Source organism: Triticum aestivum, chromosome 5B (assembly GCF_018294505.1).
Source record: "Triticum aestivum cultivar Chinese Spring chromosome 5B, IWGSC CS RefSeq v2.1, whole genome shotgun sequence".
In the NCBI taxonomy this organism is placed as follows: Eukaryota; Viridiplantae; Streptophyta; class Magnoliopsida; order Poales; family Poaceae; genus Triticum; species Triticum aestivum.
In genome coordinates, this window is record NC_057807.1 from 643,155,938 (window position 1) to 643,171,583 (window position 15,646).

At 45.3% G+C, this 15,646-nt stretch overlaps 1 pseudogene; it reads left to right on the plus strand.

Annotated features, from left to right (window-relative positions):
* Positions 1–632: 632 nt before the first annotated feature.
* LOC123117348 (desmethyl-deoxy-podophyllotoxin synthase-like) lies at positions 633–14,654 on the plus strand (annotated as a pseudogene).
* The last annotated feature ends 992 nt before the right edge of the window (positions 14,655–15,646 follow it).

The following is a 15,646-nucleotide window of genomic DNA, read 5'->3' on the forward strand; positions in this document are numbered from 1 at the left end:
GAAAAAAAGGAAGGAAAACAAAATAGGGAAAAACATTCTATGTTTGATGTAAGCTGGATGAAATGTGGATATTGACAATAAGATGACATGCGCGCAGGCCACTTGCTAGTTGAATAAATCTACTTAAACACGCCCCTTCCATTTGCTTAAGCAACCAAGTTTAGTGAAAAGATTATTTGTCCATTGCTGCATATAGCTTCTTTTTTTGCACTTGCACCAACAAGTGAAGTACTTGTCGCGACCCATTTATGTATCATTTTGTGTTTTGCGGGAATGTATCATGTGCATTGACATTGAGATTAGTGGAGAGGGTCAAAATAAAATGTGGGGACGTCGATGTCTCGACTTAGTAATGAAGAGAGTACCTATTAAACGGAAGTTCGTGTTAACACGTTAATATGCATGTTTCTTTTCAGTATATTTGTTTTGACGATCACCAAGGAGATCAACAGCTGCAAGTTAACTCCCCGAATCAATCTGATTGCCAACCACGCCATAGCATCCGTTGACGAAGAATTACTTCCAGTTAATCTAGTTGCGTTGGCCGTATGCAGTATGCTATAAAGTTGGTTGTTGGGCTCAAAGCCAGCAGGGTCTAAAACACCAGCCACTTGCTAATTAAGCTTTGCGCCATGGAGATTTTCTTAAGTTTGTGCTTTGTTACCGTAGCCACGGTGCTAGTCCTTTGGTTTCTTCGCTCTTCCGGCTGTTAGAACATATCGTTGTAACCTCAACTTCTTCCCTTATCTCGTGTTGTAATCAAACTCTTGTATCTCTCCTTGTATGCCAAGGCAAGGGCTTCGGCCTTATCAATATAAAAACTCACACGGCTCACCTCGAAGGAGTAGGAACGCTTCCAGGAAATCCTACATGGTCATCAAAGCCACCTCTTCCCATACATCTAGCCACATACTAAAACCCTAGATCACACATCATCGTCGCCATGTCTTCCTTAGCCGGCGTCGCCCTCAACCTCGGTTCGCCGCCATCTGAGAAGCTTGCAAGAGGGAACTATATCCTCTGGAAGACACAGGTTGTCCCAGCCCTGCGAGGTGCGCAAGTCACGGGGCTCCTGGACAATTCTGACGCCGCTCCGCCCAGGATGGTGGAGATCATAAAGACGGACAAGACCACGGCCCTAGAGCCGAATCCCCTGTATGGGCTCTAGATCGCTAAGTACCAGCAGGTCCTGTCATACCTCCTTAACTCCATGTCTCCAGAGATTCTCGCACAGGTCGTCGGGAAGGATTCCACCTTCGAGATCTGGACAACAGTCACAAACCTCTTCGTCTCGCAGTCGCAGTCCCAGATTACCAATCTGAGAATTGCAATCACTAATACCAAGAAGGGCACCATGTCAAGCTCGGCGTACATGGCGAAGATGAAGAGCCTTGGGGATGAACTAGCTGCTGCTGGGCGTCCCGTATCTGATCCGGAGATGGTGGATTATATCCTTACAGGACTGGACCGCGACTACGACTCTGTGGTGGCGGCAATTGGCGCTGTCAAGGGCACTATCACTATGGACGATCTCTTCGCGCAAATATCTGCCTTCGATCAAAGGATGGAGATGCTAGGTGACTCGTCCTCAGGTGGTTTTCATTCATCTGCAAATGCATTCTACAGAGGCCGTGGTCAGTCCCGCGGCAAGTCTCGCGGGCGAGGAGGCAGGGGGCCCGGCCGTGGTGATCGCGGTGACCGCCAGCCCTCTCCTGCCAATGGAGGCGGTGGCTTCGGGGACGTCCTCGACAGCAACAACAACAACAGGTGCGCGAGTAGCAACATGACTATCCTGAATGTCAGATATGCTACAGACATCATCCAGGAAGTGCACGTGTTTGCTGGTGGCGCTATGAAGAGAACGATCAAGAAGAGAAGGAGGTGCATGATGTCTCCTATGGCGTGGACACCAACTGGTACACCGACAGTGCAGCAACAAATCATATCACAGGAGAACTTGACAAGTTAACAATGCGGGAGAAATACAATGGAGGCGACCAAATTCGCACAGCAAGCGGTTCTAGTATGAATATCACACATATTGGTAGTTCAATTGTTAAAACCCCCATGCAAAATTTGCACTTGAAAGATGTCTTGCATGTTCCTCAAACATCCAAAAATCTTGTTTCCGTTCATAGATTCACTCTTGATAACAATGTTCTTATAGAATTCTATCCTTATTTTTTCTTGGTTAAGGACTTGAGAACAAGGAGAATCATTCTTAGAGGACGGTGCGTGGGAGGCCTCTACCCACTCATATCATCATCATCATCTTCCTGGTCCAACAAGCAAGCAAATATTGTCACCAAGCCATCATTATCAAGGTGGCATAGTCGTTTAGGTCATCCATCTTCGGTCATAGTTAAATATGTCCTTAGCAAAAATAAACTCTCCTATGAGAATAGTATTGAGTCCGTTTGTGATCTGTGTCAACAAGCAAAAATTCATCAATTACCTTACCCCATCTCTACTAGTGTGTCTACTGCTCCCCTCCAACTTATATTTTCATATGTATGGGGGCCAGCTACAACTTCAGTTGGTAGATTTTCTTACTATGTAAGCTTTATTGATGATTTTAGTAAATTTACTTGGATTTACTTATTGAAGAAACGGTCTGATGTACTCCAAGTCTTTATCAATTTCCAAAATCTTGTTGAAGGCAAACTGAACTCCAAGATCATTGCTATGCAAACTGACTGGGGTGGTGAGTATGAAAAACTAAACTCTTTCTTCCAAAAGCTTGGTATATCACATCATGTCTCTTGTCCTCATGCTCACCAACAAAACGGATCTGCTAAAAGAAAGCACCGTCACATAGTTGATATGGGGCTAGCATTGCTAGCAAATGCATCCATGCCACTTAAATTCTGGGATGAAGCATTTTTTAACTGCCACATGTCTTATCAATTTGCTTCCAAGTAAAGTTATCAAACTTGAAACACCCATTACACGACTTCTTGGTGTCACACCCAATTACACATCTCTTTGTATTTTTGGTTGTGCGTGTTGGCCTAATCTTAGACCCTACAACACATGCAAACTCGCTTTCCGCTCCAAAAAGTGTGTCTTTTTAGGCTATAGCCCCATGCATAAAGGGGTCAAATGTCTTGATGTTCCTACTGGTAGGGTCTACATATCCAGAGATGTTTTTGATGAGTCTGTGTTTCCCTTTGCCTTTCTTCATTCCAATGCCGATGCACTTCTCCGCAAGGAAATTCTTCTTCCCTTCACATCTTCGGTCTTTTGATCATGGGGGCGACGATTGTACTAATAAATGTGATCATATTTCTGCTGGTACTGGTTCTTCTCTATTGCCTGTGCAGGTCCCTGGAGAAAACGGTGCTCAAAATGATCAAAATCTAAAAAATATAGCTCAATTTGACCCTATATTGCATGCTAGAGAAGAAGATGAACTTGGCGCGAATAACGAAGGCGATCCGGCGGCGCCTGGAACTCCTGTGCGCGTTCAGTCCTCGGATAGCACGAGCAGATCTTCCTCGGATCACGCTCCTGTCAGCTCCAGTGCAGACCTGCGGTCGGGCCACTCGCGCGCCTCCACATCTGCACCAGGCGGGCCAGCAGCGGGGCCGGATCCCCCTCACCCCCCGTGCGCCTATAGTCGCGGTCGGGCAGCGGATCAGCTACGCCGGCTTGGTCGGTTGGCACCCGTGTGTGTACAGAGGAGGCGGCCACACCAGCGACTACATGATCTCCTGTGCATGAGATGCTAGATTCGCCAACTGTGTCACATGCAGATTCTGATGGATCTTCTGTGGCGAGCATTCCAGCAGTCCAGCCAGCGGCTTCTTCACGAGTTATGACTCGGCTACAGAAAGGTATATGAAATCCTAAAAAAGAAAAGATGGGACTATACCATATGGCATGTTGTGTATTTCAGGAGAGCCAACAACATTGAGCAGTGCACTTGATGATCCTAAATGGAAGAAAGCAATGGATGAGGAATATTCAGCACTTATGAGGAACAAAACCTGGCATCTTGTACCAGATCAGAAAGGTAAGAATATAATTGATTGCAAATGGCTATACAGAATTAAAAAGAAGGTAGATGGCTCCATTGACAGGTATAAGGCACGTCTAGTTGCAACGTTATGGCATTGATTATGATGACACCTTCAGTCCTATTGTGAAAGCTGCAACCATCAGACTTGTGTTGGATTGCTGTATCCAAGGGATGGAGTTTAAGACAACTAGATGTACAGAATGCATTTTTGCATGGCATTCTGGAAGAGGGAGTGTTTATGAGACAGCCACCTGGATATGAGAGTAAGAAGCTACCACATTATGTTTGCAAGCTTGACAAGGCACTCTATGGTCTAAAACAAGCACCCAGAGCATGGTACTCCATATTGAGCTTACAGTTGAAATATCTTGGCTTCTTTGCTTCCAAGGCTGATACATCCTTGTTCATTTATAACAAAGCAGGGGTGGTTATTTTTGTGCTTATATATGTTGATGATATCATAGTTGCAAGTTCTTCACAGAATGCTACTAATGCTCTCCTACATGATTTGAGCTCAGAATTTGCCTTGAAGGATCTAGGTGATTTGCATTTCTTCCTAGGTATTCAAGTCAAGAAAACTCAAGATGGCATTGTGTTGAATTAGAAAAATACATTGTTGAGCTTTTTTCTCGCATGGGAATGAAGAATTGCAAGACAGTGCCTACACCTTTGTCTTCCTCAGAAAAGCTCTCAGCACATGAAGGTGAGCCACTTCAAGAGGAGGAGAGCACAAGGTATAGGAGTACTATGGGAGCATTACAGTCTCTAACTCTCACACGTCCAAATATCTCATTTGCTGTCAACAAGGTTTGTCAATATCTACAAGCACCTACTTCTGCACATTGGTCAGCTATCAAGAGAATTGTAAGATATGTGAAACATACTATGGGAACAAGACTTCATTTCAAATCTAATTCCTCTTTTGTGAGTGCATTCTTTGATGCTGACTGGGCAGGATGTAGTGATCACAGAAGATCAACTGGAGGCTTTGCAGTGTTTTTTGGGTCTAATCTTATTTCTTGGAGTGCTAGAAAGCTAGCTACTGTGTCAAGGTCAAGCACAGAAGCTGAATACAAGTCTCTGGCAAATGCAACTGCTGAAATCATCATTTGGGTTGAATCACTTCTTGAGGAATTGGGGATCAAGAAAAATCGTATATCATGTTTATGGTGTGATAACTTAGGAGCAACATATTTGTCTGCAAATCCAGTGTTTCATGCACGGACAAAGCACATAGAAATTGATTTTCACTTTGTGCGAGAGAGAGTTGCAGCCAAGAAATTCGAGATACGATTTATTCCCTCCAAGAATCAAGTGGCCGATGGCTTTACAAAGGCGTTACCAGCGAGATCATTTGAAGAGTTCAAGAGTAGTCTTAATTTGGGATAGTTGAGATTAAGGGAGGTGTTAGAACATATCGTTGTAACCTCAACTTCTTCCCTTATCTCGTGTTGTAATCAAACTCTTGTATCTCTCCTTGTACGCCAAGGCAAGGGCTTCGGCCTCATCAATATATATAAAATCACGCGGCTCCCCTCGAGGGAGCAGGAATGCTTCCACGAAATCCTACACCAGCGACAAAACCAAGACCAAGAAAAGGTTGCCCCCTGGACCATGGACCCTTCCGATCATCGGTAGCCTCCACCACCTTGTCGGCCAGCTCCCGCACCAGGCCCTGGCGGAGCTGTCTCGCTGGCACGACCCGCTCATGTACCTCAAGTTCGGCGAGGTCCCCACCGTGGTAGTCTCCAGCGCCGAGGCGGCGGCACTGGTCATGAAGACCATCGACCCTACCTTCGCGGACCGGGGAAGCGGTGTCACGCTGGACATCGCCGGCTGCGACGGGAAGGGGATCATGCTGGCCCCCTACAGCGACCGTTGGCGGTAAATGCGGAAGGTCTGCATCGTGGAGCTTCTCAGCGCCGCATAGGTGAGGCGCATGGCGTCCATCAGGGCGGAGGAGGTGGCGGCCTCGTCCGCTCCCTGGCCGCCTTGCCTGCGGGTAGCACCGTCAACCTCAGCGAGAAGTTGTCGATGCTCGCTAACGACATCGTCGCGAGGGCCGCGTTCGGCGGGAAGTGCGCGCAGCAGGGAGAGTACCTCCGCGAGCTCGATGAGGTGATGATGCTGTTGGGGGGCTTCATCCTCGCCGACCTCTTCCCGTCGTCGAAGTTGGTGTAGTGGCTGGGCAGCGGCGATCGACGGCTGAGGAGGAGCTTGTCAGCAGCAGTGATCAAGAAGCAGTGACTCCAAGTGACCAAGCACAAGACCTGGGCCGACCCAGAAGATAGCCTCGCCTGCCGGCTCGGCTGGTTGGCCCGGAGTGGGACCATGTGGGCAATGTACTTAATGTTGTAGCTAGCGTGTGAGTGGTCGGCGAACGGCTGGCAGGGTAGTCTACTTTCCCTTTCGTGTTGTAACAGCTGAACTCCTCCCCTCTCCTCCGATCTCTCTCCATGGATCTGAAATTGTAGCTCAAATTGGTGATAATGGAGGATGAGTGAGTGATTGTTGATTGTGTGCTAACATCCTGGTATCAGAGTCGTTCCGTCCTGGAACTGCCCCACCATCACCATCGCACGCGACTGGCAAATCACCGATGAGCTGAGGCCATGGAGCGGATCCCGCCAGAGACGAAGGCGATCTACGAGCTTCTTTGCGCCGACTTCGACGACGCCCTCGCCAAGAGCTCCCCGAGCGCAGCGAGGAGATGGTATCCACGCTCACGAAGCTGGATTCCAAGCTTGACAAACTATCTGGGCGACTCGAGGATGGGAAGCTGTCCCCCGGAGTCGACATTGACAAGCTGCATGGGGAGATGGCCGTGGACTGCGGCGCGGCATCGTCGCCTGCATCTCCAACCTCACAAGGGCCCCCACCGACCACCACCAAGTCGACGGCTCAGGCAAGCGGTGCAGTGAACCAGGAAGGACTCCGACCGGAGGTGGATTTGCGTCCTCCTACTCCCAAGTATGTTCCGCCACCAGCTAGAGGTATCCAACATGACCAGATCGTACTCAGGCAGTCAAATCAGGCCCCAGAAATTTTTCAGCCATTCACCACAGATTCATCTAGCTTTGGCCCCCTGATTGAATTGCCCAAATTCGATGGAACAAACCCCAAGTTATGGTAACGAGACGTGAGGACTACTTCAAGTTCTGGAACACGCCTGCGCACCAGTGGAATCCATTTGCAACTGCTCTGTTTGAAGGAGCAGCCGCACGCTGGCTGGAGTCGGTCCAGCGCCGCGCTCCGGGTGTAGGATGGCCTGAATTTTGTTCGCTGCCACTACTAGAAAATCTATCATTAACGACCATGCCGAAATAGTCTTGGTCGTTAGACTCAGAGCAAGACTCCACGGGGTGCAAATCACACGACCGAACTACGAACTACCCTTAGCAATCACCACGTCACCCCTCAAAAAGGAAAAGGAAACACTATCTGTGGTTGTTATCGTTCCGATATCATCTCTCCGATAACCCTCCAACGGAAAAACAGATCTTATCCCCTACACTTCCTTTCCTCTGGCCATCTCCTCTGCTTTCCCTTTGACCCGATCATGATCTGTTTGTTTCTGCACAGGTGGTTACCTGGGCGAGGAAGCTGCCGATGGGAGCCACGACCTTCGCCGCCGAGCACTGGCACTGGCGTATGTGCAGCAGCCAAGCGATGTTGGCCGTCGCAGGCACTCGTCGTGGGAGGAGCTACCAAAAGGACATGCACCGTCCGTCGCCGAGCACCACCGTGGGATGGGATACGATGGGAAATCCACATCGTCCGCTGCCGGGACTCGCCTCAGGAGGAGCTACAGCAGTAAGTTCAGGACCGGTTGGGCGAAGGAGACGCCTGGGCCCATGTGGTTGCCGGAGCCATGGGCGCATCACTGGCTGTTCTGGTCGCGGCGGCACGGCAGGATTTTTTTTACGGAAGGCAGCACGGCCGTACTTCCTACCAGTTTGTAAAACCTTGAAGTGGGCTCCAATGCGTGGATGGGTTGCTGCTGGGCACACAATCCATTGTCACTTCCAAATTACACACATGAGGTTTGCCTTTTTTTCCTTTCATTTTTTCTTGTGCTAAAATTTTAGATTGTTTCCATTTGTGTTGGCCAATGCAAAACAGAGTTAACATCGTTTATTTCAACTTTATATTAGAATCTGTACCAGTGTTGTTAGAACTACAAACTTATCATCCAAGCCATCTTTTTAGATTTTGGTAGATATAATGGAATATATTCGCCCGCTTGTTACCCATAGCCTGTGTGAAGAAATTTCTATTGTGAATGGGAGATTCATTCCTTCTTATGAATTTGTTGTTTGATGATATATCTAAGCAATAAAAGTTTGATGTATACATATAAATGTATGTCCTGACTTTCTATTCGTGTCTGTTTCAGGTTTAGAATCAGCGCATTGACTTGTTCCTTCACTAGTTGTGATGTCCAGGTTACGATGTATATCACTTATTATCCAGCACAATAGTGTTCTTTTTTAGTAGAGGATAATAATGTTCAGTGTTATTTGTTGGGTATATGCCAGCAACCAAGAAAGCTAAAAACTCTTTGCCGAGAAATATTATAACTCAAGTCTTGCACAAATTAGACAAGAGACACACCGTTTAATCTTTCTTTAGAATACTTTGTCTTTGTCACATAAGGAGTAACAAAAAGAATTTGCATTGAGATGCGTCTAGGCTATGAGGCATAGTATACATTTTTATCTGGTCTAAAATTAATGCACGTGCAAACTTCTTCATATATGCTATTGTCCTTTGTGCGAATTCGTTTATATCTATTGACTTATAAATCATTATATTTTTTTTACAGTCCATCGTAATAGAAGCATCATGAGGCATCAGTTTTTGGTGAAGAATGATATGCACTTGAATACAAAGACATATGATGGTGTGGCGTGGCTGAAGATAACAAAGAAAATAATATATTTATATTTTCCTGTTGTGTTTCTTTTTGATTTACAGATGAACAAATACAATGGTTTTCTACAAAGTGTTGTTGGTTCATATTTTCTAAATAGCATTTTTAACTACAGCAGTGTATGTGAGGATCTTGTTCAATATTTATGGTTTTGGTTAATGAAAACATGTTATAACACTTTAACTGTTCAAATTTTTTTGTGCATGACTGGTGTGCTCGCCAATCATCAAAAGTTGCATGCAACATGAAGCCGTTGTACCAATTGAGATGGGTCATTAAACAAAATCAAAATTGTGAAATGGATGGTAAAATGCTTTTAGCGATGACAAAAGTGGTTGTTAATACCAAAATTGTGGCTGTTATTTTCTCAGAATTAACGACGACACGTTATCCCATCGTTACAAAATAACGACAGGAAAAGGTGGTCGTTATTACTTTTAACGACGGAGCCTATACCGACCACCATTTTGTGGTCGTTAATGACTTTTAGCGACCACAATCTATCTTTTAACGACCACATATCCCATCGTTAAAAACCTTTTTCCTAGTAGTGTGCTGCAATCTCGTTTTGGGCGCAACAAGCACCAGCAAGTTCTCAGGCAGATGTTCAACATTCGTTAGACTAGTACAGTGGAAGATTACATGGAGTGTTTCTTGGAGCTATTTGATCAGTTGACTATGTATGAGCCCAATCCCAGCCAAGTCCACTATGTCACCAGGTTCATGGAAGGCCTAGTGCCCTCGGTCCGCTTGTTGGTGGGTATTCAGCAGCCATCTAACTTGGATACAACATACGCGTTGGCTTTACTATCTGAAGAACTGGGTGATCACTCTCTGCAGCCAACATATTCAGTTAGTTCAGTTGCTCATAGCAAGAAAAATTTCCTTCCTTCAGCTTGCAGTGTTGCTGTTAGTAAAGCTGTTGAGGATAGACCTGCTGCAGAGTCAAGCCGTCCAGTGCCAGTTGAGGACCGTTGGTCAGCTCTCCGTGCATATAAGAAGTCTAAAGGGCTATGTTTCATTTGTGGAGAGCATTGGGTAAGAGATCACCGCTGCAAACAGGAAGTTCAGCTGCATGTTGTACAAGAAATGCTGGAGTATGTGCAGAATATGCGAGCAGATACCAGTGACACTGAAGCTGAGAGTACTGGAGAAGCCAATGCTATTTGTATTTCAGCTGCTGCTTTGGGATACCCGTCTATTCCTACAATTGCAACAATGAAACTGACAGTGCAGTTACAAGGACATAAACTCACTTTTCTAGTTGATTCTGGGAATACGCACTCGTTTCTGGATTGTGCTGTTGCTGCTCAAATTAAAGGAGTATCTGCCATGCCTGTTAATTTGGTTAAAGTGGCCAATGGGAGTTTGGTTCCTTGCAACCAGCAGCTGCTATCAGGTTCTTGGTCGACTGAATGGCACAAATTCACCAGTGTTTTAAGATCTTTCCGCTGGGATCTTATAATGGTATTCTGGGTCTAGCTTGGTTGGCCACCCATAGTCCCATGCAAGTGGGTTGGGATGAGCATTGGTTATCGTTCAACTTGCATGGAATTCCCATCACATTACTGGTGAAGATGCTACTCCTAATCTACTATCCATGATTGAACTATCATCACTACTCTCTCCAAAGAGCAAAGAACATCATCAAGTACCTGCCGAGATTCAGGAAATTCTCAACACCTATGCATTTGTGTTTGAACCCCCTTCTGGCCTTCCCCCTAGGAGGAAGTATGATCATATCATACCTCTTATTCCAGGTGCTTCTCCAGTTTCTATCAGACCATACAGACTTCCACCTGCTCTCAAGGATGAGATGGATAAGCAAGTTAAGGAGATGTTGGACTCAGGTATTATCAGGCCTAGCACGAGTGCTTTCTCATTGCCTATGATTATGTTTTAGGAAAAAAAACAAGACCTAGAGACCAGTTTTTGACTAAAGACATTTGAATGCAATCACTGTCAAGAGCAAGTTCCCTATTCCTGTCATTGATGAACTGCTATATGAACTAGCTGGGTCTTGCTGGTTCTCTAAACTAGATCTCAGAGTTGGTTACCACCAAATTCGACTAGCTCCTGGTGAAGAACATAAAACAACATTTCAAACCCACTTTGGACATTTTCAATTTTCGGTTCTATCTTTTGGTCTGACTGGTGGTCCAAACACATTCCATTTTCCCATGAATGATAATCTGTCTCCTTGTCTCAGGGAATTTGACATCTCATTCTTTGATGATATATTGATTTTCAGTGCCACCTATGCACTCCATTTGTAACATTTAGCAAGAGTGCTACAGTTACTGCACCAGCATTAGTGGAAAGTGAAGTTATCTAAGTGTGCATTTTCTCAAACCCAGATTGGTTATTTGGGCCACATCATCATGAGCCAAGGAGTTGCAACTGATCCTAAGAAAATTGCTAGCATTAAGGAGTGGCATGTGCCTGTGTCTGCTAAAGAAGTCAGAGGTTTCTTGGGTCTAGTTGGATACTACAGGAAATTCATAGCCCACTATGGCCTCATTAGCAAGCCAATTACTAACTTGCTCAAGAAGGGTGTGCCATTTCACTGGACACAAATAGAGCAGCAGGCTTTTACAACTATCAAGCAAGCATTGATGTCAGCACCTGTCCTAGCCCTTCCAGATTTCTGTAAACAGTTTGTTATCGAGGCTGATGCTTGTGATATAGGAGTATGCGCAGTGCTGATGCAGGAGGGTCACCTATTGGCTTATGTGAGCAAGGCCTTGGGCCCAAGGAACCAAGCACTGTCAGTATATGAGAAAGAATACTTAGCGATTTTGTTGGCTGTGGAGCACTGGCGCCAATATCTGCAGCTGTCTGAATTCGTTATCAAAATAGATCAGCGTAGTTTAGCCAGTTTGTCTGAGCAATGACTGCATACTAAGTGGCGGCAGAAAGCCCTGACCAAACTACTGGGACTCCAGTATTGCATTGTCTATAAAAAAGAGTGGAGAATAATGCTGCAAATTCCTTGTCCAGAAAACCCCATACTCCTGCTAAAACTATGCCTGAACTGTTTCCTATAACAACTACTCAACCAGCATGGCTTGATGGTACCATACACAGCTACGCGCAAGACAAGTTTTGCACTGACCTGTTACAGAAGCTGGCTTCTTCTGGTAACTATGACAACTAGTTCTCCCTGAAGGCTAGTTTATTGAGAGTGGACAAGTGTATTTGGGTAGGGGCAGATCAGAAGCTACAACACACAATTGTGAGCGCTTTCCATGACAATCCAATTGGTGGTCACTCCGGATTTCCAGTCACTTATAAGCGTGTCAGGCAACTCTTTCATTGGCAAGGTATGCGCGGTTTCATTAAACAATTTGTCAAAAACTGCCTCATATGCCAGCAAGCAAAACCTGAATGTGTGCCGTACCTGGGCTTGTTACAACCTTTGCCTATCCCTGATTTGCCTTAGGAGATGGTGACTATGGACTTTGTCGAAGGTTTACCAGTTTCTGGACAATATAACTGCTTGACGGTGAACATTGACAAACTTTCCAAGTACGGACATTTTGTTCCATTGCATCATCCGTTTACTGAAGTTACAATGGCTGAAGCATTTCTAAATACAGTCTATCGATTGCATGGGATGCCTCACTCGATTGTCCCGGGATCGCATATTTACAAGCCAATTCTGGAAGGAGCTTTTTCAGAAAGCCGGAGTCCTCTTGCGCATGAGTACAGCGCGTCACCCTCAAACGGATGGGCAGACAGAGCGAGTTAACCTACATGTGGAGTGCTTCCTGAGGTGTTTTGTCAGTGCTCATCCCTCTCACCGGGCTAAATGACCCCACTATGCGAATACTGGTATAACACGAATTGGCACTCAGCCATAGACAAGACTCCTTTTGAGATCATTTATGGCCATGAACCACGTCATTTTGGATTGACAACAGAGGATACCGTACAATCAGCTGATCTTCAACACTAGTTAGATGATCGCCAAGTGATTCTCGGGTCAGTTCGTCAGCACCTGCTACATGTGCAACAGCGCATGAAAACCCAGGCAAATAAGCATCGATCTGAGCGAGTGTTTGCAGTTGGAGACTCTGTCTTTCTGAAACTGCAACCATATGTTCAGTCTTCTGTCGCTCCAAGAGCAAATCACAAGTTGGCATTCAAGTTCTATGGCCCTTTTGAAGTTGTCGAGCGTGTTGGCGAGGTGGCATATCGGTTAGCCTTGCCGGCCACCAGTCGTGTGCACCTTGTGTTTCATGTCTCCCTTCTGCGAAAAGTGCTTGGCTCAACTCAAAAGGTACTGCCTCTCAACTTCCCTCTCCGGATACACAGTTTCAATTCCCAAAACAGGTGTTGCAACAGCGAGTGGTGCGCCGTGGCTCAACTTCTCTGGTGCAAGTGTTGGTGAAATGGAGCGACACACCTGTGGAGATGGCAACATGGGAAGACAAGGTGAATCTCAAACAAAAGTTTCCAAGAGCACCGGCTTGGGGGCAAGCCATTTCTAATGGGGGAGGGATTGTCAGTAGCAGTGATCAAGAAGCAGTGACTCCAAGTGACCAAGCACAGGACCTGGGCCGGCCCAGAAGACAGCCTCGCCTGCCGGCTCAGCTGGCTGGCCCGGAGTGGGCCCATGTGGGCAATGTACTTAATGTTGTAGCTACGTGTGAGTGGCTGGCAAACGGCTGGCAGGGTAGTCTACTTTCCCTTTCGTGTTGTAACAGCCGAACTCCTCCCCTCTCCTCTGATCTCTCTCCATGGATCTGAAATTATAGCTCGAATTGGTGATAATGGAGGATGATTGAGTGATTGTTGATTGTGTGCTAACAGAGCTGCGGCCGGATCCAGCGCATCATCGACGACCGCAGGGCGAGGCGTGCAGCCGACGGTCCCCGCAGCACCGACAATGAGGACCTGCTAGACGTGCTCCTCAGGTTGCAGGAGGAGGAATCGTTGACATTCCCTTTAACCACGAAAATAATTGGCGTGGTCATCTTTGTGAGTACTGTTATTCCATTCCTCCTCTCCTAATTTCTTCTGTCGTATACTCCGATCCTATGCCATGAAACCAAGAATAATAGGCATGGTTACCAACCACCTAATTTTGCTAGTGATACCACAAGAACGACGTTGGAGTGGGCAATGTCAGAGCTCTTGAACAACCCCAAAGTCATGGCAAAGGCACAACTAGAGTTGCAGGAAGTGCTAGGTCCGGACCGAGCAGCCATCACAAACTCCGACCTCGGTGGACTCCACTACCTTTGGATGGTCATCATGGAGACCCTGAGGTTGCATCCTGCGGGTGTTATCATCCTCCGAGGGGCCAGAGAGGATTGTAAAATATTAGGTTATGGCATTCCTAAAAGCACCAAGGTGCACATTAACGTCTTCGCAATATCGAGGGACTCTGGATATTGGGAAGACCCTGAAGCTTTTAAACCAGAGAGGTTTGAGAACAACGACATAGATTATAAGGGCACACACTTTGATTTCATCCCCTTCGGGGCTGGGAGACGGCAGTGCCCAGGAATTCTATTTGGTATGTCAACCCTGGAGCTAGCACTAGCGAACCTTCTCTATCACTTTGACTAGATGCTCCCTGATGCGGCCATCACACAGTCGGTGGACATGTCCGAAAAGTTTGGACTCACTGTATCTAGGAGGTCTGACCTTCTGCTTAGGGCTATTCCGCGTGTATGCTCCAAAGATGCGTAGATTTGGACCTTGTTCATTGTGTCAACATATCTACACCTCCCTTTTACACCGACATCATCTTCTGTATACAAATAAGCATAACGAAAATTATGTTTTTTTTTATCATTGCTCATAGAGTACTCTTGTTCACATATGCTCCAAAGCTGCGTAGATTTGGATTGTGTTAAGTGTGTCAACATATCTACACTTCCCCTTTAACATACACCGACATCATCTTTTGTAAACATATAAGCTTAACAAAAACATTTTGGTTTCACAATGTTGAACATGTATTTGAAAAATAAGGTCATGACATTTAGAAAAATATCTCATGCTCATGATGTTTTTAAAATGTTCAACGTGTGTATAAAAGATGTTCAATGTCTATTTGAAAATTATGTTCATGGTATTTAGAAAAAATATTCACATGGTCGTGATATATTTTAGAAAAATGTTCAACGTGTGTTTAGAAAATGTTCAACTTGTGTTCCGAAAATATTCAACGCGAATTTTAAAAAAAATTCGACATGTATCTAAAAAATGTTTTACATGTATCTGGATATTGTTTGACGTGTATTTGAAAAAAATTAACGTTTATTTCAAAAAAGAAAAAAGAAAAAAGAAACAACAAAACAGAAAAGGTAAAGCGGAAATTAGAGAACGAAAAGGAAAACCATTGAAAAACAATAGAGATAGAAAATCGGGTGGAACATTTACAAACTCGGTGGAAGGTTCCTAAATTCGGTCCTTACCGGTTGGCCACCCAGTAAGGAAGACGTTGTAGGCAAGGCTTCCTTTGGTTGCAAATAAACAATACACAGCTCTGATGGAAGAAACATATTTGGTAGTCTTAAAAAATCCGCTTCGAAAATTATTTTGATACATGAAAAAAATATTCAACATGAAAGATTGTTTGAAAAATGAAATAATGTTCCAGAACTGTAAAATTGTTCTTTAATTTTTAAATTGTTCATTAAAATAAAAAATGTTTTCCAAAAAACATTGTGAAAAAT